Below are 26281 nucleotides of genomic sequence, written 5' to 3' on the forward strand. Positions count from 1 at the left end.
ACCAAAATGGATAACCTCACATTTATCCACATTATCATTCATCTGCCACGCATTTGCTCACTCACCTAACCTATCCAAGTCACACTGCAGCCTCATAGCATCCTCCTCACAGCTCACACTGCCACCCAACTTAGTGTCATCCGCAAATTTGGAGATACTACATTTAATCCCCTCGTCTAAATCATTAATGCACAGTGTAAACAGCTGGGGCCCCAGCACAGAGCCTTGTGGTATTCCACTAGTCATTGCCTGCCATTCTGAAAAGTACCCATTTACTCCTACTCTTTGCTTCCTGTCTGACAACCAGTTCTCAATCCACGTACGGCATCCAGCTGATCCACTACCAGTGCCATTTCACAGCCAGTTAAATACGAATCGAAGTGTACCCACTGTTGTTTTGTAGAGGAATGCCATGGTGAAATTGCGCACACCAAGATCCCGTAAACATCAGCGAGGTAAATGAGCAGATAATCTGCTTTTGGTGGTGTTGCTCGAGGGATAAACGTTAGCCGGAAGACTTCCTCTGCTCTTCATGACTGATAACTCCTTTCCTATCACAGTTGCACTGGCACAAGTTTGACACTTCCATCAGAAGTTACATTTTTACAGCCGGTATATTTTTGTTCTTCAAATCCTCTCAATAAACATTTCATTATCACCTTGAAGGTTCAATTTCTCCGAGCCTAGTGCTCATTGGCACAACCACATGCGCATATTGGAAGACCAGATACCTGGGATGAGTTATATCCATTCAATGAATTGTAGTTTTGGGTCCGATACCATGGGTCAGCATATTAATATGCATTGGCCATGCGAAAAAAAGTGCATTCAGTCACAGACTCACTGGGGTAGAAATTGCCCCCCTGCCCAACACCCGTTTGGATGGTTTTTAACCGCAGCTGCGGTTCAGGTCGACTCTTGCGCGACATTCGGCTCTTTGTTGGTTTTTTATCCATGCATCCGGAACTCGATCATAATGGGGATGGTGACAACACCTGAGGGCCGGAAATGCGGCGGTGACAGCAATTGATGGCTGGGGGATGGGTGCGGAGCGGAGTCACCGCCGCGATGACATCATCACTTAAAGGGGAGAGCCTCTGCGATTTTTAAACTTTGGGCCACTGGGCCACCAGGGAAGGTTTTGGCCGGGCCAGCCACCTGACACCCAAGAGGGGTTGCCGGGCTGCCTGTTGGTCGCCCGGCCGAACCCGGGGGCATAATCGTCAGGCCGACAGGACAGTCGGCTGAAACAAAAAAACATGGCGGTAGCGGCAGTGCGCCCTCCCCTTTAAGGGAAGCCACACCGCCAGTGCAGAAGGCCGCAGTCTCATTGAACCACCGGGAAAAAGCTTGTTTTGGCACCGCCAAGCGGGCCGAAGATTTTCGGAGTGGAATGTCGCCGTTGTGGGGTTAGATCGGCGGTGTGCACGGTGATGATGCGCTTCAGATGGATCGGCAGCAAAGGGGCGGTGGTGGGCTCGGGGGGGAATCGGGGCACCGCCGGGAAAACTCGGGAAGGCAATTGGGCTTCTGCAGTGTGGCTGCTGATTTGCGGTGGTAACAGGCCTTCAGGAGAGGGGCAATTTTGGCCCCAGTGTGTCCAGTGCTGCTGGTGGATGCATGTGGAGTGAGGTATGTAAAACCTTTCATATCATGGGAACAGAATACTTCCAGCACAGCACTAACTTAGCTCCATGTCGGAGTCAGAAGTGAGCAGCCACATTTAACAATTTATGTTTGGGTAGCGGGGGCTTTCACCAGTCCTGGCTCGGTGGCAGCTCACTCACCTCTGAGTCAGAGTGCCATGTGTTCAGCTCCCATTCCAGCAACATGAGCACCAAATCTAGGCTGGTGCTCCAGCGCAGTACTAAGGGAGTGCTGCACTTTCTAACTGTGACATTAAACCGAGGCCCCGTCTTCCCTCTCAGTTGGATGTAAAAGGTCCCATGGCATTATTTCGTAAAAGAGAACAGGGGAGTGCTCCCTGGTGCTCAAGTCAATGTTTATCCCACAATCAGCATCACTCTTTTAAAAAAAAAAAGAGATTATTACATAGTGGGGCCTTGCTGTGTGCAAATTGGCTGCTGTATTTCCTACATTTCAACAGTGACTACACTTCAAAAGTACCTAATTGATTGTAAAGCACTTTGGGATGTCCTGAGGTTACGAAAGGCTCTATACAAATGCAAGTCTTTTTGGTCCCCACAGACAGTGTCATTCATAAAGGTTTCACCACAGGGACTACTGTTCAAAATATGAAACACTGGTCACAGAATTATTTGAAAAAGGGGAAAGGAATAACAACAACCGTAACAACAACACCAACTTGCATTTATATAGTGCCTTTAGCGAAGGAAAATGTCCCAAGGCGCTTCACAGGACCATTATAAGACAAACATTCCCACCGAGCCAAGAAGAAGACACCGTCATCGTCCGAGCAAGGGACCGCAAGGATGTGCGCATCACCCGCGCCATTACAGGAGCTGACAACTGCGAGACGGACCGCAGCCTAATCCAGCCCGTTATTTCCATCAACCTAGCCTCAAAATGGCGGGGGCAGCAGAAACACTGCTGCAGAAAAATTAACGCTGAAGCACTTAAAGGCCCTGCAAAGAAAGTCCTATTCAGTCAATGCCTCACAGCCAACCTGGCGACTCTCAATGAACGAGAGCCACAGAGTGTCCATAGTGCCTGGTCTGCCCTCAACTCCACCATAATTAACACTCTGTGAATAGATTCTTGGTTACTCTACCCAAAAACATCAAGACTGGTTTGATGAGAATGACTAATAGATCCAGGAGCTAATAAGCCATAAACACAAGGCATTCTTGAATTGGAAACATCATCACAACTCGAGAGAAAGAAAACAGATCTACAGACAACTGAAGGCCGAGGTCCAACAAAAAACTCATGACCTAAAGAACAGATGGTGGGTGGAAAGAACACAAGAGATCCAGCAACTAGCCAACAATCATGACGTGCTTGGATTTTTTAGCGCAGTCAAGAGCACCTACGGCCCAAGTATCCAAGGTCCTATCCCGCTGAGAGCTAAGAACGGAGAGGTGTTCATCAAGGTTAGAGAGGCAGTCAGTGCCCACTGGAAGAAGCGCTTCAAAGATTTTCTTAACCATGACTCTGTCTTTGACATGAGTGCCCTTGACTCCATCCCACAGCATGCAACCCACCACCACCTCGGCACAGTCCCAGCCTGGCATGAGGTTGAAAAGGCCATCTGACGGCTGAAAAACAACAAGACTTCCTAGCAGATGGAATCTCCGCCGAAGTACTAGAGCATGGCGGAGAAGTACCCTTGGTACAAGTCCATGACCTTATCTCTTTTATCTCGAAGGAGCAGAGCATGCTGGGGGATTTTAGAGATGCTGTAATCGTGATCATCTTCAAGAAAGGGGCCAAGTCCGATTGCGGTAATTGCAGATGAGTTCCCTGCTGTATGCCGCAGGGAAAATAATCGCAAGAATCCTCCTCAATCGTCTCCTCCCAGCTGAAGAGCTCCTCCCAGAGTTGCAAAGCAGATTTCGTGCACTAAGAGGCACAACGGATATGATTTTCACCGGGTGACAAATTCGAGAAAAATGTAGGGAGCAGCTTCAACCTCTGGACATGGCTTTCTTTGATCTCACAAAGGCCTTCGATTATGTCAACCGTGAGTGATTATGGAGTGTCCTTCTCAAATTCGGCTGTCCTCAAAGATTTGTCACCATCCTCCGCCTGCTTCACTATAACATGCAAGCCGTGATTCATACCAACAGATCCACCACAGACCCAATACAAGTGCAGACTGGGGTCAAGCAAGGCTGTGTCATCGCACCAACACTCTTCTCAATCTTTCTTGCTGCAATACATCACCTCACCTTTAGCAAGCTCCCTGCTGGAGTAGAGATAATCTATAGGATGAACGGGGAATCTCCGTCACCTCCAGTCCAGAACCAAGGTTGTCCCAAACTCTGTCATTGCCTTACAGTATGCAGACGACGCTTGTGTTTGTGCACACTCGGAGGCCGAACTCCAAGGTAAGGAGGGTCGTAATGGAGGATAGAGAGATGGAGAAACGGAGAGGTTTAGGGAGGAATTTCTAGCAGACCGAAGGGACGGCTGCCAATGGCGGGGTGAAGGGAGTGGGGGAGGCACAAGTTGGAGGAACGTGGAGGTCTTGGAGGTTTTTCAGGCTGGAAGAGCTAACAGAGATAGGGAAAGGCGAAGTCATGGAGGGATCTGAATATGAGCCACGAGAATTCTAAAATGGGAGGCGGGAGCCAACGTCAAAAAACGGAGAGTATTACATTGTGGGTCCTTGTTGTGAGCACAAGGGTGATGGGTGAGCGAGAGTTGCTGCGGGTTAGAATATGGGTAGCAGAGTGTTGGATGAAGAATAAAAAGACAAATAAAAACAGGATATAAAATTAAAACTTGATTTTTCACTGCTTTTACAGATGCTGTTTGCAAGTAACAATAAATAACTGAAATAAGCTGTTAAATAGCAATAAATCCGTACTGCTGCAGCAGCAATAAATGCTATGACTTACAAGTGGACTAAACCTTCAGCTGTTGCCTAGGTTATTTCTATTACAGGCAGCCAGACTGAGAAGATGCTGGGCCTTGTTTGTGCACACAATCATGACAGAGAAACGATTTGAGGCCAAGCCTCCCCCTTTTAGCATAATGTGAGTTGACACTCCGATCATCTGAGCAACCTTAAAGGCTTCTGCGGCCAATTGAGAGTGCATTGGAGAATTGGTTTCCTATCTGTGGCCCGCACTCCTGACTCATATTGGGAGCAGGAACTCGCAATCTCAGAGTGTGCACGCAGACAATTGCAGAGGCATTTTATTCATATTGGGCCAGAATGTGCAATAAACATCACGGTGTGGTTAATAGTGCTCACTGTTATTTGTGCGCAAAACAGACAGCAACTCCCAGTGAGTGGAGATATGCAGCTAAACGCCAAAACCAGGAAGTTGCTGTCCGTGTTGCGCCGCTCCTCCGTAAATTGTGGGAAAATGGCATTATGCTGTCTGGCTCCCCAGTCAATGCATTAAACATCGTAAAGTTCCTGTGCTTGCATGGCAGATACGGACTAAACTCACCACAGAAAGTTAGGGCAAAAGCAAAATACTGCGGATGCTGGAATCTGAAATAAAAACTGAGAATGCCGAAAATCTCAGCGGGTCAGGCAGCATCTGTGGAGAGGAAAACAGAGTTAACTTTTCGGGTCGACGACCCATCATCAGAACCCAAGAACAAAGGGTCGTCGACCCGAAACGTTAACTCTTTTTCTCTCCACAAAAGGTGAGGGCTTGTCCATTGCAGCCTAAATATATTTTTTTCAACAAATAAGCCTTAATTACCCTGTACAATACTTTTGGCACTGAAAATGAACTTTTACAACTGTGGATTCTCATTCCTCCAACGTTTAATTGTTGGAAATGTAACGTTTACTTTCTGTCTCTTTTATCCCTCTCTCTTAATTCAATCTTTCTTTCACTCTCTTTATTTTGCTTTCTCCATCTGCTTTGACATTGAAGTCACTATTCTAACATACACTTCAGTCTCTGTTGTGCATTAACAATTCTTCAATGGGACTGGTTAACATAAGAACATAAGAACATAAGAATTAGGAACAGGAGTAGGCCATCTAGCCCCTCGAGCCTGCTCCGCCATTCAATAAGATCATGGCTGATCTGGCCGTGGACTCAGCTCCACTTACCCGCCCGCTCCCCGTAACCCTTAATTCCCTTATTGGTTAAAATGGCGGAGCAGGCTCGAAGGAGATACAAAGTTGCTTTCCCTGTTCACACAGATTCCAGATGCCCTGTAGAGGGTGCTGCGCCATTGAGAACTTCCTCAAACAGCAACTTGCTGCGCAAAAGCTCATGGAAATTCAACGGACAAGGGGGGCTGTTCATTTGCCTCCTGCAGTAAATTCTAGCATTGACACAGGTGGACTCGTGTTCTGAGGTTCTTGTGAATTCAATCCGTGGCATCTGAGAATCAGGTCATTGGAGTTATTTTGGAGCGAGCAGGGAGTAGGTTAATCACAGCTTTTCAAATTCTTTTTTGAAAGGTTGTGTTTCTGATGCAAATTACAACAGACTAAAATTATGAAATTACATCTCATGCATGGTATCCAGCAGAACTGCCCATGTTATCTGTGTTTACTTCCAGTGCAAAATCACAGATGTGCACAGTGTCACCAAATTGTAAGGTCACTGTTGTCCCTGTGTTTTTAATATATGCCCCTTAGTCTTTAGACAAATGGGATTCTCTATTATAAACAGTTCTAATTACGATCCCCCGGTACTCAAACTATACATACATTTTTAATTATTTTTTTCTCTAGGGGCCACTGGGTGGTGCAGTTCGTGGGAACGCTGTCTTGTCAATTCTGGGACTTGGATTCAAATCCAATCCAGTCTGTTAAGATGCAAGTCTCATCTCTCCAGTTACAAAGCAAAGTAAGGTTTGGGCAGCTTCAGTTGAGGTTCTGGCGGGCACTGAGCACACAACACTCAATTGGCCACCTTTCTCAAGGCCAGAAATGTCTCCAGCTGGTACATTCGTCCCACCTGCCCAGTCAAGTGCCCACTGTGGCCTTGACAATGCGACGAATGCAATACGCATAGGAATGTTATAGTCACTTGAAATGGACAATTACACACGTGTGTATTAGGAAATCCTCCCTGCAGTTGAACTTAAGGCCCTGAGTGTTGGGTTAGAGCTGAAGAAACTTTACTCTGCAGCTAATCCATGCAACTCCCGGCTAAGGAATACTTGGGACTGAAAGTAAGGGGGAGGCTTACTCAGTCATCATTCATCACTGCACTACTGGAATATCAAGGGTGAGCTGTCCTCCATTTTCAGACACATACTGGCGGCAAGCAAGGTTCCTCACGGCAGATGATCTTAAGTAAAATATTGCTCCAGTCTCTATCACTGATACCCCTCATTCATACACAATTCACCACGAAGTATAAAGTTGAGCAACAAATATATGATTTCAATTCAAATTATTGTGGCAATCATGACTAAGTTAAAATCTACTATCAAATGAAGCTGCGCTTATACAATGCCTACCAGCCTGAGAATATATTAGTCAGACACGATGCTCTTTTGGTAGACATATTGTTATATTGCCACCCAAACTATGACTTATCGACAGCAAGATAAGCTGGAAATGGAATTCTGTATATCTCCACAGAAAAAGCACAATAGTCAATGCCATTCTTGCTCCACCTCCCTGTAATTCTTAAGACTGTATCTAGTAGTTAGGTATGTATCTAGCTGCTAAAGGAATCAAGGGGTATTGTTATAGGGCGGGAAGGTGGAGTTGAGGTCGAAGATCAGCCATGATCTTATTGAATGGCAGAGCAGGCTCGAAGGAGACAGATGGCCTAGTCCTGCTTCTATTTCTTGTGCTCTTATTTGCTTAGAAGGAGCCTAGAAAGGATGTTATACTTGTTAGGTAAGATCCTTGGTGAGAGTTAAAGATCAACAAGTCAGAACATGCGAGGCTGCTGAAAGAATGATCAAAGACACAATGATCTTGTACAAGGAATGGTTTCTCCACAAATGTATTCAAACTTAATTCCACAGACACACACCAACACAAACACGCACACAAAAGACTGCAACCTTAAATGTCTCTACTTGTTGCTCTTCCATAACCGAGCCAGAACCTTACTAGATTAATTATAGCATTACATCAAGGCTAGCCTCCCTTTAGATAAGTTGCAATATCAAGCAACATTGCCAGGGGCCTGGGAACGAATGTGATGCCTCTCTTCCCAGACAGCAAAGGTGCTTGGCACAGGGAATTTCAACGGAAAGAGAAAATAACATTCCATTTGCAAAGAAAATATGCTGGCTTGGGATTGGAATATAATGCAGTCTTATAAGCAAATGAAAATCTTCTGGGAAACTGTACTTCATAACACCAATGTTATTTTCCTGCTATCAAATGATTTTTTTCCCCCTCCAGCTCTTGAGCTTGGTAAAATCTACTTATCAATTGATAATTTGAAATTTTCCACTCTATTATATAAAAAAGTGATCTTTCATATCCTCTCCTAATTGAAAGGCCTAATGTGCTCCCTAAAGTTGGGGAGAGGGCAAGCTCATCAGGTAGTTATTGGAATATAAAGAATGAGGTGCCATAAATAATGTGCCTCTGTGACGTGCCTTGGGGTATTTTTCTCCATTAGAGGCACTAAATGAATGTAAGAATGTTGTTGTTGTATGCCCCTTGTCCACTATTTTAATGGAGGCATTAGTCGTTTATTCTCAACCGGTTAGTGCCTCCATTAAAACAGTGGGCCAAGTTACAGCATGCGAGCACATTGAGCATTTGTACACTGTGTGAAATTCCGAGGGCTATAGAACGACTATTGCGTAGCCTTTCTTTTGTCAAGTGCAATGTTTTTCTTTATTCGTTAATGGGATGTGGACACAGCTGGCAAGGCCAACATTTGTTGCCCATCCCTAATGGCCCTTGAACAACTGAGAGGATTGCTTGGCCCTTTTAGAGGGTAGTTAAGAGTCAACCACATTGCTGTGGGTCTGGAGTCACATATAGGCCAGACAGGGGAAGGACGGCAGATTTCCTTCCCTAAACGACATCAGTGAACCAAATGTTTTTTTACGACAATCTGGTAGTTTCATGGTCACTATTACTGACACTAGCTTTTTGCCTCCAGATTTATTTCATAAACTGAATTTAAATTCCCCAGCTGCCGTGGTGGGATTTTAACTCACAGATCATTCATCCAGCCTCTGGATTACGAGGCCAGTAACATAAACACCATGCTACCGTACCTTCCGGAAGTTGAAGAGCAACAACTCACATTCAATTAACGCCTTTAACATAGAAAAACTTCTCAAGATATTTCACAGAGGCACAGTCAGACAAAAATGGCCGTTGAGCCAAAATAGAACATTCTAGAAGGGCCTTGTAAAAGAGTTGGGTTTTAAGAAGGACCTTAAAGGGAGAGAGGAAGATGAAGATGCAAAGGTGAGCTTAGTCGGCCGAAGGCATGCCTGCCAATGGTAGGGCATAGAGAGGGGTGGATGCTCAAAAGGCCAAAGTCAGAAGAATGGAGAGTTCTGAGGGCAGGTGGGGAAGGGGAGTGATTGTGGGGGAGAAGACATTACAGAGATAGGGAGGGGATAGGTTACGAAGGGATTTAAGCATGAGGATGAGGATTTTAAATTGGAGGTGATATGGGGACTATGAGTCTATGTCATCATCATCAGAGGTGGTCCCTCGAACGAGGATGACTTGCTTCCATGAGTTCACAGATGTTTCGATGAAGGACCCAATGTTCCAGTCCTGAACTCCAATTGGGGGGGTGGAAGATGCCTGTGCGCAAATTTTTTTTTAACGTATGGTGACCGTTGCACATCAGCCACCATGCGGGCTTGACTGAACTAGGCCTTTATCCAGTGGCAAGGGCTAATCAGTATGACTGGAGACCTGCTCTGCTGCATGGACCTAGTGCGCACAAATATCGCAGTGTGGGCAGGTCCGTGCTGCCCCTGGGCCCTCGGCTCTTCTGGGCCCTGTACCCTCATCTGTCGCACCTCCGCCTAGACCTCTCGCTGCTCCTCCGTCATAAACATTCTCCGCATCGCGCCACAAACACTCGCCATTCATCCGCCCCAACCTTCTCATTCCTCTGTTCCTGGGCCCTGCCGATGTTCCTGATACGCGCCAGAACGGCGACCAGGGTTTTGATGACGTCACCCAGTCGTCCATCTCAAAATCATTGCGTACTTGGAGCAGCTGGCGCTGGAGGTTGAAGTGGTATGCCGCTCCAGCTCATTTATAGCCCAATCTACGGAGCTGTTCTCTCACAGGTCGGGGGCCATGATGTCTCAGGGTCAATGAGTCAATGTAGGCCAGCAAGCCCAGGAGTGGAGTGAGCAGGACTTAGTGCAGAATAGGATGTGGGCAGCAGTGTTTCAGATGAGCTAAAGCCCAGTTATAGAAAACAAATGCTCATTCTGTCAAAGATTTATATCAGTGTTATGTATTGTCCCAATCCAGGCCCTTTGTGCACTGCTATAGCATAGGTTCCATCAGTAGGAGGATGGGCAATGCATGACACTGGAATCTGTCATGTGCAGCCCCTCAACCCCCCACCCCGCCCCTATCCCCACTCCCCGCCCCCCACCAGCTCTCTTTCTTCAAAACATAACCTGTAGCTAACTTAAACCTTTGCTGTAGCAACGATACAGGCAAATCCTAATGGACAGATTCTCAATGGAGTCTTGTAAAAGACTTACGTTCAATTGTAACTAAAATGGAAAGCACAGATGACATTGACACAAAAGGCTACACTTCCTACTGGCTGAGTGTTTTAATTTCCTAAGGGAGGTATTTTACTTTAGATCTACATATATAATTGTCTACTTCTAAAATCTGAATTTTGGAGAAACGTAACTGACTTGCTTGTTCATTGCATTCCTTGATGTACACTGCCATCTACTGGGCTTTTTCCAGATAGTCAAGGGTTAGGTGAAACTATTTCAATCAACCCTTCAGTTAAGAGATACAAAAACAACAACTTTCGTTTGCATAGCATCTTGAACATAGTCAAACATCCCAAGGCGTTTCACAGGAGCGTTATCACCGTTTTGACACCGGGCAACGTAAGGAGCGATTCGGGCAGATGACCAAAAGCTTGGTCAAAGAGGTAGGTTGTAAGGAGCATCTTTAAGGAGGAGACAGAGGTAGAGAGACGGATAGGTTTAGGGAATGAATTCCAGAGCTTGCAGCCGAGGCAGCTGAAGGCACGGCCGCCAATGGTGGAGCGATGAATTATGGTGGCCGTTCACCAGCTGCTGCCGCTTGAAATGATGATGTGCATGTGCAGCCACAGCAGCAAATTTAAAGGGACCGGGCACCAAAAAGAATTTAGAGGGAACATTGCCGACAACCCTGCGAGATCTCTGCGCTCCTCCAACTCTGGCCTCTTGCGAATCCCTGATTTTAATCACTCTACCATCCACCATGGGCGACCATGCCTTCTACCTAGGCCCTAAACTCTGGAATTCCCTCCCTAAACCTCTCCGCCTCTCTACCTCTCTCTCCCCCTTTAACACACTTCTTAAGCCTACATCTTTGACCAAGCTTTTGGTCATCTGTCCTTATGTGGCTCAGTGTCAAATTCTGTTTGAAAATGAGCCTGTGAAGGTGCTCTATAAATACAAGTTATTTTTGTGGTTGTTGTGGTTGAATAGTTACTTGTGGTGCGTAGTACCCAGTGCCTGTGGAACAGTATCTGAGCATGAGATAATGCCTTTGAGAGAGCGGGAGAGGCAATGATAGGGAAATTCATACAAAAAAGAGATAAAACATTAAATTCCCTGATATCTTAATCCTAATACAACTTGATTCAACAGTAATCTCAGACTTTATATGAATAATTCAATCTGTAACTGGAAATAAATACAAAAAAAAAATATGTGTTCAAATCTACTGAATGGAAAGATAATCACATTTAGTTCTGTACAAAGCTTGATTGTAAGTGTAAATTCTGTGGGATAATTCAATCAAATTATAGAGTTTCAACATTATACTAACTCAGGGCTGAAACCGGTTATAATTTGCTCAAAATTCTCTGTATCTATTACAGCTGTCAGGAAAGCAGGGAAGAGGATTGGAATTTAATTTCTGGGATTCAGGGACATATATTCCCAGTCCCCTGTGATCTTTTTACTTCTTAAAGCAATGCCTATCTCGAGAGCGAAGGAAATGGGCAGGTTTCGTTCATGGTACTGTATTACATAGAATATATAAGACAGAAACAGGCCATTTGGCCCAATCATGTCAGTGTTTATGCTCCATGCAAGCCTCCTACGTCTGTCTTCATCTCACCCTATCAGCATACCCTTTTATTTCTTTCTCCGTCATGTGTTGATCTAGCTTTCCCTTAAATGCATCATTGCTATACACCTCAGCTACTCCTTGTGGCAGCGAGTTCTATATTCTAACCACACTCTAGGTAAACTCGTTTCTCCTGAATTTCCTATTGGATTTATTTGTGACTACCTTATATTTATGGCCTCTAGTTCTGGTCTTCCCTGCAAGTGGAAACATTATGTCTAACCTATCAAAGCCTTTCATAATCTTGAACACCTCTATTAGATCAACCCTCAGATTTCTCTATTCTAGAGAAAAGAACCCCAGTCTGATCATTCCATGTTGAGCTGTATTCAGACGGGATCTGTTATGTTTAGAATAACCCAACGAGACTGAGTACTGTAAGCTTAAACTGATGTGACCTTGGTCTCTTTAATAAAACTCCAGAGTACCAAAGCATCATGGCGGGTAACCTTTTATAATCGCTTGCATGAGGTGTGCAGGTGACCCTTGGGCCTCCAACAGGTGCGCTCTCTGGTGGCAAGTCTTACACAGTTATAATGTTTACTTACATAGAAACATAGAAACATAGAAAATAGGTGCAGGAGTAGGCCATTCGGCCCTTCTAGCCTGCACCGCTATTCAATGAGTTCATGGCTGAACATGCAACTTCTGCTTTCTCGCCATACCCCTTGATCCCCCTAGTAGTAAGGACTTCATCGAACTCCTTTTTGAATATATTTAGTGAATTGGCCTCAACAACTTTCTGTGGTAGAGAATTCCACAGGTTCACCACTCTCTGGGTGAAGAAGTGGATAACCTCACATTTATCCACATTATACTTCATCTGCCAAGCATTTGCCCACTCACCTAACCTATCCAAGTCACTCTGCAGCCTCATAGCACCCTCCTCGCAGCTCACATTGCCACCCAACTTAGTGTCATCCGCAAATATGTAGATACTACATTTAATCCCCTCGTCTAAGTCATTAATATACAGTGTAAACTGCTGGGGCCCCAGCAAAGAACCTTGCGGTACCCCACTAGTCACTGCCTGTCATTCTGAAAAGTCCCCATTTACTCCTACTCTTTGCTTCCTGTCTGAGAACCAGTTCTCAATCCATGTCAGCGCACTACCCCCAATCCCATGTGCTTTAACTTTGCACATTAATCTCTTGTGTGGGACCTTGTCGAAAGCCTTCTGAAAGTCCAAATATACCACATCAACTGGTTCTCCTTTGTCCACTCTACTGGAAACATCCTCAAAAAATTCCAGAAGGTTTGTCAAGCATGATTTCCCTTTCACAAATCCATGCTGACTTGGACCTATCATGTCACTTCTTTCCAAATGCGCTGCTGTGACATCCTTAATAATTGATTCCATCATTTTACCCACTACCGATGTCAGGCTGATCGGTCTATAATTCCCTGTTTTCTCTCTCCCTCCTTTTTTAAAAAGTGGGGTTACATTGGCTACCCTCCACTCGATAGGAACTGATCCAGAGCCAATGGAATGTTGGAAAATGACTGTCAATGCATCCGCTATTTCCAAGGCCACCTCCTTAAGTACTCTGGAATGCAGTCCATCAGGCCCTGGGGATTTATCGGCCTTCAATCCCATCAATTTCCCCAACACAATTTCCCGACTAATGAGGATTTCCCTCAGTTCCTCCTCCTTACTAGACCCTCTGACCCCTTTTATATCCGGAAGGTTGTTTGTGTCCTCCTTAGTGAATACCGAACCAAAGTACTTGTTCAATTGGTCTGCCATTTCTTTGTTCCCCATTATGACTTCCCCTGATTCTGACTGCAGGGGACCTACGTTTGTCTTTACTAACCTTTTTCTCTTTACATATCTATAGAAACTTTTGCAATCCGTCTTAATGTTCCCTGCAAGCTTCTTCTCGTACTCCATTTTCCCTGCCCTAATCAAACCCTTTGTCCTCCTCTGCTGAATTCTAAATTTCTCCCAGTCCCGGGTTCGCTGCTATTTCTAGCCAATTTGTATGCCACTTCCTTGGCTTTAATACTATCCCTGATTTCCCTTGATAGCCACGGTTGAGCCACCTTCCCTTTTTTATTTTTACGCCAAACAGGAATGTACAATTGTTGTAATTCATCCATGCGGTCTCTAAATGTCTGCCATTGCCCATCCACAGTCAACCACTTAAGTATCATTCGCCAATCTATCCCAGCCAATTCACGCCTCATACCTTCAAAGTTACCCTTCTTTAAGTTCTGGACCATAGTCTCTGAATTAAGTGTTTCATTCTCCATCCTCATGCAGAATTCCACCATATTATGGTCACTCTTCCCCAAGGGGCCTCACACAACGAGATTGCTAATTAATCCTCTCTCATTACACAACACCCAGTCTAAGATGGCCTTTCCCTAGTTGATTCCTCGACATATTGGTCTAGAAAATCATCCCTTATGCACTCCAGGAAATCCTCCTCCACTGTATTGCTTCCAGTTTGGTTAGCCCAATCTATGTGCATATTAAAGTCACCCATTATAATTGCTGCAACCTTTATTGCATGCACCCCTAATTTCCTGTTTGATGCCCTCCCCAACATCACTACTACCGTTTGGAGGTCTGTACGCAACTCCCACTAATGTTTTTTGCCCTTTGGTGTTCTGCAGCTCTACCCATATAGATTCCACATCATCCAAGCTAATGTCCTTCCTAACTATTGCATTAATCTCCTCCTTAACCAGCAATGCTACCCCACCTCCTTTTCCTTTTATTCTATCCTTCCTGAATGTTGAATACCCCTGGATGTTGAGTTCCCAGCCCTAATCATCCTGGAGCCACGTCTCTGTAATCCCAATCACATCATATTTGTTAACATCTATTTGCACAGTTAATTCATCCACCTTATTACGGATACTCCTTGCATTAAGACACAAAGCCTTCAGGCTTGTTTTTTTAACACCCTTCGTCCTTTTAGAATTTTGCTGTACAGTGGCCCTTTTTGTTCTTTGCCTTGGGTTTCTCTGCCCTCCACTTTTCCTCATCTCCTTTCTGTCTTTTGCTTTTGTCTCCTTTTTGTTTCCCTCTGTCTCCCTGCATTGGTTCCCATCTCCCTGCCATATTAGTTTAACTCCTCCCCAACAACACTAGCAAACACTTCCCCTCGGACATTGGTTCCGGTCCTGCCCAGGTGCAGACCGTCCGGTTTGTACTGGTCCCACCTCCCCCAGAACCGGTTCCAATACCCCAGGAATTTGAATCCCTCCCTGCTGCACCACTGCTCAAGCCACGTATTCATCTGCACTATCCTGCGATTCCTACTCTGACTAGCACGTGGCACTGGTAGCAATCCCGAGATTACTACTTTTGAGGTCCTACTTTTTAATTTAGCTCCTCGCTCCTTAAATTCGTTTCATAGGACCTTATCCCTTTTTTTACCTATGTCGTTGGTACCAATTTGCACCACAACAACTGGCTGTTCTCCCTCCCTTTTTAGAATGTCCTGCACCCGCTCCGAGACATAACAGGATCTGTTCACGGACACATATCTTGCTGGGGAAGCATATCCAGGAAAGATGTTCTTCATTTTTTCCTACATCTTGTTCCTTGTGAGCTCCAATATGATATTCTACAGATGTCATCTTCTTTCCTGTAATCTCACTGTGTTCAAATGAAGTCACATTGTGTCGCCTCCTACTCTAACTCATTCTCTCCCAGGACCTCAAAGTTCTGTGACTCCTTACATAGCAACATAGGAACAGGAGTCGACCATTTAGCCCCGTGAGTCTGTTTAATGAGATCATGGCTGATCTGTGCCCTAACTCCATTTACCTCTTTTGATCTGCCCTCCCATTTATAATCGATAGGTATCAAAACATACACTTGGCATCAACTAGTCAGCACTTCCTTGTGGATGTCTTCTTCAACATTGACGCAGATCTGGTGATCAGGGCCTTGGCCCTCTAGGGTGGTTTCTCAGTGCAACATCAAGCATAAATCTAGTAACTTTACGAACCATGCTGCCTCAGTCTGGTATTCACTACCAGCGCTGAGTTGCAGGAGATACTGCAAATGAGATTTTCACTATTGATTACAGATCCTGCTAGGGAAGCAGAGAGCAGCAGATCTGAAGCCTGGTTTCAAAATTCTTCGAAGGACAAGAATAAATAAGTGTCTGTGACTAGAGAATGGAAACACTTCTCTTAATCAAACACCTTTTCACTTTCATTCTATCTCTCAGCTTGAGATCTATTTTTGCATCAGAAACGGATTAGGAAGGTGAATCTTTAATGAATTATTTGTGTATTTAAATGTGGCATCATTATGATGGGGTGACTCTCTGGATGTGAACCTACTGTTTTAATTGTAATCATAGTCAATTAGTGATGGGAAATTCTAACAACAACTCCCACCCCTGAGGGAAGGAAAGATAATCGGAGATGTTTGCCTTTGTCTTGGACTAGGAGTTAGCAGTCACCACAGCAGATTTAAATGGCCTGCATTCTGGGGAGTCCATCATTAGTTATCATGGTTTCCCACAGTGTGGATAGGGAATTTGCCGTCTTACATGCGTGGGCGTGCTGCTGTTGCTAGCTCATTCATTGAGCAAGTCTGCAGCACATATGTGCAGGGCACATCAGTCCTGCTTTCTCATTGTTTCATGCAAGTCAGTATCTAAGCTTGTCCAAAAAGCAATCCTTCTCTCCCCCTTAGGCAGTTCCCCAGAGGCGAGGGTATCGTGCTTCCACACTAATATGAGTTCTTAGGTGACTGATGAGTCTAATGAGGGAACTACATTTTCTGACACAGGTGTCAGACGGTAGTTGGAGGGATGGGTGGGTGGGGTGCTTGGGTTGCCGTGTGCTCCTTCCGTTTGGCTTCTGCATGCTCCCGACGAAGAGACTCGAGGTGTTCGGCGACCTCCCGGATGCTTCTCCTCCACTTTGAGCAGTCTTGGGCCAGGGATTCCCAGGTGCCAGTGGGGATGTTGAACTTTTTCAAGGAGGCTTTGAGGGTGTCCTTGAAGCATTTCCTCTGCCCACCTGGGACTTGCTTGCCAGGTCGGAGCTCCGAGTAGAGCACTTGTATCAGGATGCAGATGATGTGGCCCATCCATTAGAACTGATCCAGCGTGGTCAATGCTTCGATGCTGGGGATGTTGGCCTGAGTGAGAACACTGACATTAGTGACATTGGTGCACCAATTCTGCTAAAAGCAATCAGTGACACAGACAAACCCCATACATATATACGGTTTATAGGGTGGTGGAAGCAGATTCAATAATAACTTTCAAAAGGGAATTAGATAAATACTTGAAGGAGAAACATTTGCAAGGATATGGGGAAAGGACAAGGGGAAAGGAAGACTATGGGGAAAGGAAGATTCTGAAGGGGCTCGACAAGGTAGATGTAGAGAGGATGTTTCTGTTCATGGGGAAACCTAGAACGGAAATGAGGAGACATTTTTTCTCTCAGAGGGTCGTGAATCTTTAGAATTCTCTGCCCCGGGGGCTGTGGAGGTTGGGTCATTGAATATATTTAAGTTGGAGCTCGACAAATTTTTGAATGATAAGGAAGTCAAGGGTTATGGGGAGCGGGCAGAGAAGTGGAGTTGAGGCCAAGATCAGATCAGCCATGATCTTATTGAATGGCGGAGCAGGCTGGAGGGGCCAAATTACCTACTCCTGCTCCTATTTCTTATGTTCTTAGGTTCTTATGACAGGGTATTGAGACTCACTGGACAACTCTTTCAAAGAGCCAGCATATGCGTGATGGGTGAATATCCTTCTTCTCTGCTGCATCATTCTATGATTCCATGATCATGTTTTTAATAATTTAGTACAAAATGTCACCAGGTCACAGTAAACACTTCACCGCAAGTGCCTGGCATCTTCGGATACATTAGCTAAGAGTATTTTACAATTCTGTACATATGATTAGTGTCAGTCATTGCCAAGACTGGAGTCATCTTTTGGCATAAGGCTTGGGGAGGGGAGGGGAAGGGGGAATGAGGAGCGGGTTAGGCAGTTTGTGGTACCTATGGGAGTTCAGAAGGGCGGTGAAGTGATGTAGCTCGTCTGTCTGAGCTTGTTGTGTGTGTGTGTGTGTGTGTGTGCGGCGGGGGAGGGAGGGGGGGACGCAAGTGGGGGAGAGTGGAGGGGCGGCTGAATAAACAGCCTGCAGGAAGGCTTCTCTAGTTCTTGAACACTTCCCAACTCTAGGTACAGACTGTGCATCGCTTATACCTTTAATCAACGTGCACTCTAATAAGAAAGAAGATTAAGCTGTTTCTATTAACGTGAAGCAGTCTAAATTATTCTCAATCAGCGAGACTTGAATGAAAATATGAATCATTAATTGATGTCATTTGTTAAAGGGGCAATGCTGTTGAGGTAAAATATCCGATTAGAATATCTTTATGTACAGAGAAGAGACCAAACACTTGCTTGGTGGCAGTGTGACACTAGCGTGTTACCATCTATATCTGGGGCAACTGTTTTGCTGTCTATTAGCTCCAGTTTCTGTGATCCACTGCAGCATGGACACGAGATGATTCTGTCGTTGTTGCGACATCTCTTCCTTTCTGGCTATTCCAGCAATTGATCCCACTTAAAAACGTCCTCACACAGTGACGTTGCCCTTTTAAGGACTGGGATTGTTTGCTTATTATAAAACAAATCTGTGACACTTTCCTACTTGCCTACAATGTTTCTGCTTATAATTTCAAAAACTGTGACTGAGGCCAAGTCTGAGAGGAAGCATTTTTCACAGAATCATCTCATTGATATTGTGAGAATCCAATGCAGTAACCTCATGAATTCAAAAGTTCAGCAAACAGCTCTCAATCCCTATTCAAGCTATTGCAGCGATCTGAATTCAAACCAGGATTATAGATAAAGAAAAGAAAGAAAGATTTGCATTTAGGGAGTCAAGGGTTATGGGGAGCGGGCGTGGAAGTGGAGTTGAGGCCAAGATCAGATCAGCCATGACCTTATTGAATGTCGGAGCAGGCTCGAGGGACCAAATGGCCTGCTCCTGCTCCTATATCTTATGTTCTTATGTAGAAAGCGTCTTTCACGACCTCGGGATGTCCCAAAGCATTTTTCAGCTAATGAAGTACTTTTCGAAGTGCAGTCACTGCTGTAATGTAGGAAATGCAGCAGCCAATTTGCGCACAGCAAGCTCCCACAAACAGCAATGTGAGAATGACCCGATAATCTGTTTTAGGGATGTTGGTTGAGGAATAAAATATTGACCAGGACACCATTGCTCTTCTTTGATATCACTAGAAGACTGAAGGCGAGATTAGAATTATTTTTTCACGCAGTAGGTGTTGAGCTATTGAGACAGAAAGAGACTTGTAAGTTAAAAGAAAATAATGTAAGAATTTGAAAAGGAATAATATGAAAAAGGATATGGGGAAAGGGGGAAGGAAGTGAGGTTAGAATAGATAACTCAATTTGAGGAGCTAGCACTGACATGGGTACGATGGACTGAATGGCTTCTCCGTCTGCTCTGTAATTTCTGTGAAATGAATAATAAATATTGCCTCGATCCCCATTAAATCAGTTAACAGGGACCCGCTGTACCATAGCACTCCTCACGTGCAACAAGTTGTTCCATTTGCTTTACATTAAATAGGACAAAATAGTGGGCGCTGAGTAAGAGGGGAAAAGGAAAATAATGCAATGGGTTAAAGGCTTATTAACCAAGGAGGAAGCTACTGAGCAGGTTATAGCCAGCATTTGAACAGAAAGAATGAGTTAACATTTAGGAAGGGATTCTTCACTAGACCATTGATTTCATTTCGGATTTTTGGCATTTACAGATTTTGTTCCCTTTCTTTTGAGTCTCACTGAAGTAGAGATTATGGAAGGGTTTGGTAGGTTAGACGCAGAGAAGATGCTTCCACTTGCATGGGAGACGAGAACAAGGCGAATTAATATAAGATAGTCAATAATAAATCCCACGGGGAATTCAGGAGAAACTTATTGACCCAGAAAGTGGTTAGAATGTGGAACTCACTACCATAGGGAGCAATTGAGGCGACTAGGGTAAATATATTAAAGGGGAAGTTGGATAAACACATGCAGGATAAAGGAATAGAAGGATATGTTGATGGGGTCAGAAGATGTAGGGTAGGAGGAGCCTCGTGTGGAGCATAAACATCAACATGGAGCTGTTGGGCCAAATGGCCTGTTTCTGTGCTGTAAAGGGAATGGTGGCATATTGATTACATTACTGGACTAGCGATCCAGAGGCCTGGATGATTGATCTGGAGACATGAGTTCAAATCCCACCACGCAGCTGCGGAATTTAAATTCAGTTAATTAAATAAATCTGGAAGAAAAAGCTAGTGAACCGTGAAACCACCAGATTGTCATAAATACTCATCTGGTTCACTAATGTCCTTTAGGGAAGGAAATCTGCCGTCCTTACCCGGTCTGGGCTATCTGTGACTCCTGACCCACGGCAATGTGATTGACTCTTAACTGCCCTCTGAAATAACTTCGCAAACCACTCAGTTGCATCAAGCCGCCAGGAAAACACGTCATGGACTGCAGCAGTTCAAAAAGGTGGCTCACCAACCACCTTTTCAAGGGCAATTAGGGATGGGCACTAAATGCTGGCTTTGCCAGTGGCACCCACATCCCATGAATGAATAAAGAAAAAAATAATACTCTGTAATTTTGTAAATTCTAAACTTTAATTCTAAAAAGTTTCACGGAATTGTGTCACAATTGGCCTCACAATCACGTTTGAACGGGTCCTAATTACATCATCAACATTTTGGTTCTAAATGTACTGAACAACAACTTCAAAGACAATGCCTTAATTATCACACACCCACAGCACAGGAGATCTCGGAGTATTCTCATTCATCTGTGAGTGTGATAGAATCAACTCACATCCCGTCTGGCTATGGAAGATTATTTTGTAAGACACAGTGTAAAATAGAATAATGTTGGCAGTGATATGATAAGCAATGATGCCGCGTTATTTTCCAACACAGTCTGCTTGTTCAGAACCGTTTCAAGTCCCGTGGGCACAATGGGCAACGTCACAGCGCAGAGGACACATGTTGACGCACGTGCGAATCGAAGTCGGTTATCCTCACTTAGCAATTCTCACTTCACGGTCGCAACGTTCGGTTGTTGGAGGACTGACTTAGAAGACGCACTTGGGGACCGCTCAAGACTTGTAGCGAACGGGATGGACGACTGGTGATAATGAGTCCAGAGCCATTTTATTTCTAGTGGGGCTGTCGTAACTTGTGCTGAGTTGCTTGTGACATTAGGATAGAGTTAGACTGTCACTTTCGCTTCAAGGCACAATTGGTGGTGTAACTGAAGAGATTACTGAGCGTCTGGCACAAGGCCCCCTTTCAGAAGGCAGCTTCACAACAGTACAACTCCCACCTTGCGGTCGTCCCTTCTCCATTATAGCTGATTTGACACCTTTTAAGCTCACTGGGAATGTAGCTTAGGCACCACTTTCCACACATCTGATGTCTCGTTTATCTTACAGGATCGTTGCTGGTAGAAGCCCCTAAATTAGGGTAGGGTGAAAGGGCAGAGGAATGCATCTAAATGACTCGCTCTTTCTGAGAACCTGTGCTAGATAGACTGAATAGCTTCCTTCTGCACTGAAACAGCTCATGATTACGTTGCTTCTGCAGATTGTGAGACCCACGCAGATATTCGTTTTACAGCTGCAGTGCCTCCAGTGGCAATACAAACATTGCCAATTGACGCAGAAGCTACCATCTTTTCTGGCCAGCCGTGAGCTGAATAACTTAGTTTGCTGGCACAAGGCCAGGAAATATGCTTTCTTTTATTTCTTCAAAACTCCGGCAACAGAAGCAAAGGTGCAATGTATAAATTTACACGCAGCTGAGATTCTGATGCCCTATTGATCCTTTAGGCATGGCTCAGTGGGCATCAGTCAGACAGTTGCAGGTTCAAGTCCCACTCCAGAAACTTGTAGTGCAAAATGCGGGCTGATGCTCCAGTGCAGCACTGAGGAAGTGCTGCACTGCCAGAGGTGCCATCTTTCGAATGCTAAACTGATATAGTAGGGTGGATAAGAAATAGGGGGTCATTTGAACCAAACCCGTCAGGCAGGAAGCAACCGAGGTTGGGTTATAGCTGTCCATTTTGCGCCTTCGCTGAAATTTTACCCCAGTGGGTGCGCGCACTCACTGGATCAGACTCAATTGCGATGTCATCTGGAGTTAAATAGCCCATCGATGCTCACCATCTTTGCTCACACGTGACGAAGACCGAGAGGACTGCTGGCAGCCGTGAAATCAGAATGAGGCCGTTCGTGGCGAGGGAAGTTGGGGTAAGTGTGGAAAGGCAGGTAAACAGCAGGCCGGATAAACACCAAATATCTAAACAAATGAGCCATTTTTCCAGTGTTTCAGCAGCAACAATACTGAGTTCATCATGAAGGGATTGCAGCCAAGAAAGGGAGCGGGCAGTTTGCAAGGCCTCCTCGGAGGACTGAATCTGGTCATGGCCAAGGTGGCCATTAACCAGTCCAGGGTGCGGGCGGTCGAGGAGGTCCTTCAGCCCGACTGCCTGCCTCTCTTCCGCGGTTATGTTTGAGCCAGGGTGTCCCTGGAGATGGAGCACGCAGTGTTCACCGGTACGCTCACGGCCTTCTGCGAGAGGTGGGCGCCGGAGGGACTGGAATGCATCATCACCCCTGGCAACCAAATTCTAATTTGATTAAAGGTTTTCGTTAAAGTTTTAAATAGTTAATTTGTGGGTTCTAGTGCCCTTGCAAAAAGGAGGCATTCGATTTAAGTTTCAGCTGAAATAGTTGCAGGCAAGAGCTGTCTGCGTCCCTTCCACCTTCATTGAGGGAGTTTCACAGGCAGTCAGCTATCATGTGCTCTGCCTAGAAACAAACAAATTAAGGAAAGACAACTTGATTAATGACAGTAATATGTGTGAGGAGTCACACTTGAATTGTGAGGTTGCCAACTACACTAGAGAGATGGTAAATTAGCCTAGATTGATTTTCTTTTTCAACTTGTAAATGAATGCCAGGGTTTTTAATTGGATAGGATTTAATGGCTAGTGCAACTTTTACCTGCAACAACTCGCACATTAATCTGATGTGCGCCAGTAGCTCAAACCTATAAAATGATCCTCCAAAGGGCAAGATTGTTTCGGATGAACTGGTCAGTTGGGTAGAAAAATGGCAAATGGAATTCAATCCGGAAAAGTGTGAGGTCATGCATTTTGGGAGGGGCAACAAGGCAAGGGAATACACAATAAGTGGGAGGATACTGAGCGGTGTGGAGGAACAGAGGGACTTTGCAGTATATGTCCACAGATTTTTAAAGGTAGCAGGACAGGTCGATAAGGTAGTTAAGAAGGCATAGGGAAGGCTTTCCTTTATTAGCCGAGGCATAGAGTACAAGAGCAGGGAAGTTTATGCTAGAAATGTATACAACATTAGTTGGGCCCTCACTGCAATGCTCCACTTCACACTCAACAAGCTCCCCGCTGGAGTGGCACTAAACTATAGAACCATTGGGAACCTGTTCAACCTTCGTCGTCACCAGGCCAGATCCAAGACCGTCCCATCCTCTGTCGTCGAACTACAGTACGCAGATGACGCTTGCGTCTGCGCATATTCAGAGGCTGAAATCCAAGTCATAGTCAACATCTTCACCAAGGCGTACGAAAGCATGGGCCTTACCACTAAACATCCGTAAGACAAAGGTCCTCCACCAATCTGACCCCACCACACAGCAATCATCAAAATCCACGGCGCGGACCTCGACAACGTGGACCAGTTTTCATAGCTCGGATGCCTATTATCAACAAGGGCAGACATTGACGACGAGGTTCAACACCACCTCCTGTGAGCCAGCGCAGCCTTCGGCTGCCTGAGGAAGAGAGTGTTCGAAGATCAGGTCCTCAAATCTGGCACCAAGCTTTGGGTCTACATGGCTGTTGTGATACCCGCCCTCCTATATGGCTCAGAGACGTGGACCATATACAGTAGACACCTCAACTCACTGGAGAAATACCACCAGCGTTGTCTCCGCAAGATTCTGCAAATCTCCTGGGAGGACAGATGCACCAACGTTAGTGTCCTCGATCAGGCCAACATTCCCAGCATCGAAGGGCTGACCACACTTGACCAGCTCTGTTGGGCGGGCCACATTGTTCGCATGCCTGACACAAGACTCCCAAAGCAAACGCTCTACTTGGACCTCCTACACGGCAAGCGAGCCCCAGGTGGGCAGAGGAAACTTTTCAAGGACACCCTCAAAGCCTCCTTGATAAAATGCAACAATACCACTGACACCTGGGAGTCCCTGGCCAAAGGCCGCCCTAAGTGGAGGAAGACCATCCAGGAGGGCGCTGAGCACCTCGAGACTCGTCGCCGAGAGCATGCAGAAAACAAGCGCAGGCAGGGGAAGGAACGTGCGGCAAACCAGACTCCGCACCCACCCTTTCCCTCAACAACTGTCTGTCCCACATGTGACAGACTGTAATTCCCATCACCTAAGAACTCACTTTTAGAGTGGAAGCAAGTCTTCCTCGGTTTCGAGGGACTGCCGATGATGATGATGACTGTGTGCAGTTCTGGTCACCACATTACAGCAAGGATGTGATTGCACTAGAAAGGGTGCAGAAGAGATTCATGAGGATGTTGTCAGGACTAGAAAACTTTAGCTATGAGGTAAGATTGGATAGGCTGGGGTTGTTTTCTTTGGAATAGAGGAGGCTGAAGAGAGATTAAATTGAGGTGTATAAAATTATGAACGGCTTAAATATAGTGGATAGGAAGGACATAATTCCCTTAGCAAAGGGTTCAATAACCAGGGGGAATAGATTTAAAGTTGCTGGTAGAAGCATTAGAGGGGAGATGAGGAAGCATTTCTTCAAGCACAGGGTGCTGGGAGTTTGGAACGCACTGCCTGAAAGGATGGTAGAGGCAGAAACCCTCATCATATTTAATAAGTACTTGACATGCACTTAAAGAGCCGTAACCTACAGGACTACAGACTTAGTGCTGGAAGGTGGAATTAGGCTGGGTAGATCTTTTTCGACTGGCATGGACATGATGGGTCGAACGGCCTCCTTCTGTGTTGTAATTTTTCTATGATTCTATAAGAAGGTCCTCCAGCTCTTTGAATCTCAGCCTTCCAGAATACCAAGCCTATCATCGTCTATGCAGCAACATCAACTTCTGCCTCCAACGTCAGCTCAAGAGCATTGACTTCTTCAACGCAGTGAAGCAAGGTTCAGGAGAGGACGAGGCACCCGTAACGACTTGCTATGACGATAAGAATACATCCTCGGTGCCTTTAGCAAAAGTAAGAAGAACAACAACAACTTGCATTTATATAACTTAGTAAAACGCCCCAAGGCACTTCGCAGGAATTGCTACCAAACTAAATTTGACACCGAGCCACATAAGGAGATATTAGGGCAGATGACCAAAAGCTTGGTCAAAGAGGTAGGTTTTAAGGAGAGTCTTAAAGAAGGAAAGGGAGATAGAGAGGTGGAGAGGTTTAGTGAGGGAATTCCAGAGCATGGGGCCTCGGCAGCCGAAGGCACAGCTACCGATGGTGAGGTGATGAAAATCGGAGATGCACAAGAGGCCAGAATTGGAGGAGCGCAGAGATCTCGGAGGGTTGTAGGGCTGGAGGAGGTTACAGAGATAGGGAGGGGTGAATCGACTGAAAAACAATTCAGGCCATGGAAGGATTTGAATAGAAGGATATACATTGGTCGCGCTCCCAGGCATTGAAGAAGCTTTTGACAGGTTTGGCATGCTGGATTGGAATAGACCACCTCCCAGATTGACCCCAGAGTGCCCAGTTGAGGGCAGAGTGGGCACAGATAGCCCCACTAAGTTTTGGCCTATAACAGGGGTACCCCAGAACTATTAGGTTCACTCCTGTTCCTCATTTCCGACAAAAGACATTCCAGCACCTGAATACAGATTTGGGGGCTTGCTCACAACTTGTTGATGATGCTGCCACTTGTGTATCCTCCGTGAGCTGGAAAAAAGTTTCGGAAAAGCTGCAGAAATGCCTGAATGATCTGGAGGAATGGGCACACCAAGGGGGAATTCTGCTGAATCCCAGAAAATCATGCTGTGGGATAAAAGAAGAATGCACAACGAACAGGATCTAAGGATCAAGCTGCTATTGAAACCAATTAAGACTGGCAGACAGCAGAAATTCCAGAGGAATATGCCTTGAATGAACCATTTGGACAACATTGCCAGCAAGGATCAGCCAGGCCAAGACAATCGTGAGTTTTCTGGGCCCTCGGTCAGCAACCCTAAAGGTTACATATGAACAATGAACAATGGCTTAACAGGGTAGATGCTGGGAAGATGTTTCCCCTGGCTGGAGAGTCTAGAACCAGGGGTCACCATCTCAGAATAAGG

This window comes from Pristiophorus japonicus, chromosome 4, assembly GCF_044704955.1.
Source record: "Pristiophorus japonicus isolate sPriJap1 chromosome 4, sPriJap1.hap1, whole genome shotgun sequence".
Classification (NCBI taxonomy): Eukaryota; Metazoa; Chordata; class Chondrichthyes; family Pristiophoridae; genus Pristiophorus; species Pristiophorus japonicus.